The following is a 5,509-nucleotide window of genomic DNA, read 5'->3' as shown; positions in this document are numbered from 1 at the left end:
GATAATGAATCATACAAAATTGTTGCCTTGTAATGCAGAATTACCTATCTCTATCTATCTATCATCTACCTATCTATCGAGAGGGAGGAATAGGAGAGAGAATAAATTCTCTTTCTACTGTAGAGATTTCTCAATTTCAAAACTAGATCTTTGAGGAACATTTCATCGCTGGTATTGGGACTGGTGTCTCACTACCACCATCACCTGCTTGTAAAGGGACTTTCCTCAGAGGAGACTGAGAAACTCAACTCCATGACATGGACATCCCTACAATCTTCCATACGATCCAGAAGGTACCAAGCCTTGTACACTGCTGGCTCAACATTTCTCTTACACTAGACGATCCTTTATGAGGCTCTAAGAAGATAAAATTCATATGTTTTCTCCCAAACAGAATCCACTGGCAATTTTCTTTTTCTTTTTCTTTTTTAATTTAAATCCAAGTTAGTTAACATGTAGTGCAATAATGGTTTCAGGAGTAGAATTTAGTGATTCATCACTTACATATAACTCCCAGTGCGCATCCCAACAAGTGTCCTCCTTAATGCTCATCACCCATTTAGTCCATCCTCCACCCCACTTCTCTCCATCAACCCTCAGTTTGTTCTCTGTATTCAAACGTTTCTTATGGTTTGCCTCCCTCTCTATTTTTATCTTATTTTTCCTTCCTTTCCCCTATGTTCATCTGTTTTGTTTCTTAAATTCCACATATGAGTGAAATCATAGGATATTTGTCTTTCTCTGACCGACTTATTTCTCTTAGCATTATACACTCTAGTTCCACCCACGTTGTTGCAAATGGCCAGATTTCATTCTTTTTGACCACTGAGTAATATTCCACTGTATGTATATACCACATCTTCTTAATTCATTCATCAGTCGATGGACATGTGGGCTTTTCCCATAATTTAGTTATTGTTGATGGTACTGCTTTAAACTTTGGGATACACAATCGCTTCTCGGCCTTTTGGCTAAGATCAAGTGTAAACTTTGGGATACACACCCTCCTTCAAATCATCATTTTTGTATCTTTTGGATAAATACCTGGTAGTGCAATTGTTGGGTCATAGGGTAGCTCTATTTTCAATTTTTTGAGGAACCTCCAGACTGTCCTCCAGAGTGGCTGTACTAGTTTGCATTCCCACAAACAGTTCAAAAATATTCCCCTCTTTCTGCATCCTCGCCAACATCTGTTGTTTCCTGAGTTTTCATTTTAGCCATTATGACAAGTGTGAGGTGGTATCTCACTGTGGTTTTGATTTGTATTTCCCTGATGATGAGTGATGTTGAGCATTTTTTCATGTGTCTCTTAGCCATCTGGATGTCTTCTTTGGAAAAGTGTCTGTTCATGTCTTTTGCCACTGGAAGTTTTCTAACATATATCCTTTCATCCTAAATATCCAGATATTTTCTAATTTGGTTTTGTTAGAGATAATATCCCTCCCTCCATCTTCCACTCCTCATACCCATAAATTCAGGCAACACCCTTATAAGAGAAGACATCTCCATCAAGTATATGATTCTTACTTAAGAACTACTACCTGAAAGAGGAAGAACAGAACCAACACCAGAGGAAATGATATGTCAGCTTGATGTCAAGAAAAGTTGGGATTCTGTACAATGAAAAGTGAGGCATGAATGATGTTTTTTATTTAGCCCAAATTAGTGTTGAGTTCAGGATTATTTTCAATCATTCTTCAGAAAAGACTAGGAGGGACACCTGGGTGGCTCAGTCAGCTACGCGTCTGACTTCAGCTCAGGTCATGATCTCATGGTTGGTGAGTTTGAGCCTCACATTAGGCTCTGTGCTGATGGCCTGGAACCTGATTCAGATTCTCTGTCTCCTCTCTCTCTCTGCCCATCCCCTGCTCACTCACTCTCTCTCTTGCTTTCTCTCCCTTTCCGAAAAATAAATAACTAGGGGCACCTGGGTGGCTCAGTTGGTTAAGCGTCCAACTTTGGCTGAGATCATGATCTCACAGTTGTGGGTTCAAGCCCCATGTTGGGCTCTGTGCTGATAGCTCGAAGTCTGGAGCCTGCTTCGAATTCTGTGTCTCCCTCTCTCCCTGCCCCTCTCCCACTCGCACTCTGCTTCTCTCTCTTTCTCTCTCTCTCTCAAAAATAAATAAACATTTAAAAATAAAAATAAATAAATAAACATTTTTTAAAAGACTAGGAAACTTGCTTTACCATATGAAAGAAGCCAGGATCTCTGTTCTCAGCAAAGCTTAGACAAAACGTATCCTGTGTCTAGACAACGTGGCTTAAGCTACATCAAAGCTATAATTTTCGTGGATGAACGGGAGTGGGAGTGGGAAGGAGGTTCAAGCTTCCAGGTATGGAATGAATAAATCATGTGAATAAAATAAAATGCAGTCGATGGTATTGTAATAGTTTTGTATGGTGACAGGTGGTAGCCGCACTTGTGAACATAGCACAAAGTATAGAGAAGCCGAATCCTGATGTTGTCCACCTGAAAACACTGTGACACTGTGTGTCAACCATACACACAAAACAAACTTGGAAACATATTTTTCAAATAAAAGAATAAATAACAGGGCGCCTGAGTGGCTCAGTCGGTGAAGCGTCCGACTTTGGCTCAGGTCATGATCTCTCGGTTCGTGAGTTGGAGCCCCACATCAGGCTCTGGGCTGACAGCTCGGAGCCTGGAGCCCGCTTCAGATTCTGTGTCTCCCTCTGCCCCTCCACTGCTTGCACTCTGTCTCTCACGTTGTCTCAAAAATAAATAAACATTAAAAAAAAAAGAATAAATAACAGTGACAGAATTATCATAATCATCTATATGGATATCAGAATTCAAAAAATGGTACTAATAGATCTGACACTTCTACTTTACCGGTGGGATCACGTAACCTGGGTAACTCCACATTCAGATTAGATGAAATATGAACCTTTTCATCAGGTGAATTGCAGAGTAGCCTGAGATTTAAGGCATGACTATCGATTAGAGGTGTCAATATTGACTTCTTCGTCCATGCTGCAGCAATTTGGTTCCTATTTGTAGGCCTTTAATTAGTAATTGTTTGTGTGTGTAGAGAGAGACAGACAGGGAAAGGGGAAACAGAGAGACAGAGAGACATAGAGAGAGATTGTGACAAAGTGAGACTTGATAATCCAATGTAGAAGGTTGTCTAACCATCCCCAAGCATCTTATCTCTCAGCAGAAGTTCACGAGGGAAGGCAGGGAGACTAAGAGAAATCTGCTTTTTTAAGAACTCACCTTACAGTATGTGATTCATTTCAGTACAAAAGTCACCTGTGCTTTTTCTTCAAGTTTTTCACTATCTGTGTCAAGGAAGTAGTTTGCAAGCCATTACTCAAAGAACAGAGGTACCTGTGATTCCTTGGTGAGAAAGAGTGGCTCGTTTCTATTCAAGGACCCAACTGGTTCAAGCACAGGGAATGGAAACTAACAAGGCTAGATGAGTAGGGACTTAACTGGATTCAAGATCTCCGGGGCGGGGACTCCTCTTGGGTCTTCAGGTTCCCTTGATGAGCAGAAAAACAAGAAACTAATCAAAGGTTTTTAACAATTGTTTTTAATATATTTCCCACTGTGTTTGCTTTTTGAACCCTCCTGAGATGAGTTCATGTCTCTCTGAAACTAGCATTTATACTTAAGAGGAAGGGAAGAGGACCCAATTAACTTTTTCCCTCAATAGTGATGCAGATAAACACACAATTGCTGACTCTCAACTTAAAATTGTCCAGAATCCATAAATGGTCACCACCTGTCCCTACACTCTCCATCTGAATGCAACTCTCTCTTCCACTATCTTTTTGAGGTGTGTTTAAAATATATCAATTTCTAAACTTTTTTTATTGTTTCAAGTTTTAGAGTGACTTTGCCAAGGAAATACCTAAGGATATGTAACTATTTCCCACTTGTGTAACTAATAGATTGCATTGCTATCATAACTTTTATTGTCTCTATAAGCATGTGTAAACACACGGTATATTGAAGTGTATCTTCTTTTGTAAATTAGCTTTTCTTGAACTTTATTGATTTCTTTCTTTTAAGGTAATAGTCTTTTTCTTATTGGTTTGTCTGAACTTTTACAAATTAAGATAGCGAATTCAAATTACTAACATTAACATCTACTGCTGGCTCAGACAAAAGAAAAAGCTTCATTACACATAGAGTTGGCACAAATCTGTATAATTATAGTACCTTCTTTAGGAAAGCAATACGACAGTAGTTACTGAATTTAAGATTATATATACTCTTAATTCTAGTAATTCCACTCCAGGAGTCTATTCATGATTATAAAAGCACCAGTATATAAGGGTCTTTATTCAAACATGTGTGTTGATACATGGTTTGTAGTGGTGACACAATTGAAAACCAAAATATCCCTAAAGAGAATAAATCATGATAATGCTGCATCATGAAACATTAAGCAGCTACTAAAAGACTGAATTTCAACCACACCAGTTAACTCTGAGGAACTTGCAAGGGACATTTTCAATGGGGAGGGGGAACATGAGGCACAGAGTGTGGTTATTAGCATCATGCCGCTTTGGTAAAGCAAATAATCACATTGTATAATACAGGGACATGCAGAAGGGAGTGGAAGGATATAAGTGAGGTTATTAATCTGGAGTTGAGAAGTTGAGAGTTTGTTGAAAAACACACAAAAAAATTAAAAATAAGAATAATAATATGGCATATCTGATGTAATCTAATTACTTTAAAGTCATATTCATTATTATCTTCATAAAAAACAGAAAATAGGGGCACCTGGGCAGCTCAGTCAGTGGAGCGTCCGACTTCCGCTCCAGTCATGATGTCCCAGTTCGTGGGTTCAAGCCCCACACTGGGCTCTCTGCTGTCAGCACAGAGACTGCTTTGGATCCTCTGTCTCCATCTCTCTCTGCCCCTCCCCTACTTTTGTGTGTGCTCTCTCTCTCTCTCCCTCAAAAATAAATAAACATTAAAAAAAAACAGAAAACAAAAAAATTGGATCTTAATCTACTGACCTGTAGGGATGTCAACATTATATATTTTAAGTAAAAAAGGCAAGCTAAACAAAAATTTATATTTATATAAATTTATGAATTTATAATAATATTTTACATTAAAACACATTCTCCTCCCCACCCACACTCATGTAACAAATGCCTAGAAAGCCAAAGAATCAAACTTGAAAGTGGAACAAGAGACAGGAAGGCCAGGCAGAATTATTTCAAATTCATACCTAATAAATATGTGATGACAGTCCACTGACATTTCCATGGGGGGTTCGTCCACAGGACCTTACCATCACCATAGACGTAAACCCCTTGACACACTGTGGGATGCTGTCGCCCTGCCTTTCAAAATTCTACGTTGCTAATCCTGTCACGCCCATCATCTGAATCATCCTCTCTTGTATGTGCCTTTTGTTGTCCTTGCTTCTGACCCAACTCTAGGTTGATATATCTCATTGGCCAAGTCTACATCCCATGTCCATGTTCCATATCTGCTCGAAGGAATGGGAAAGCCTCT

At 39.1% G+C, this 5,509-nt stretch overlaps 1 pseudogene; it reads left to right on the top strand.

Moving 5' to 3' along the window:
- Nucleotides 1-951: 951 nt before the first annotated feature.
- On the top strand, nucleotides 952-1,112 carry LOC115526678 (annotated as a pseudogene).
- The last annotated feature ends 4,397 nt before the right edge of the window (nucleotides 1,113-5,509 follow it).

This window comes from Lynx canadensis, chromosome D1 (assembly GCF_007474595.2).
Source record: "Lynx canadensis isolate LIC74 chromosome D1, mLynCan4.pri.v2, whole genome shotgun sequence".
NCBI classification, from domain to species: Eukaryota; Metazoa; Chordata; class Mammalia; order Carnivora; family Felidae; genus Lynx; species Lynx canadensis.
The sequence above is the reverse complement of the archived record's forward strand: the minus strand, read 5'-3'. Positions and strand labels throughout refer to the sequence as shown.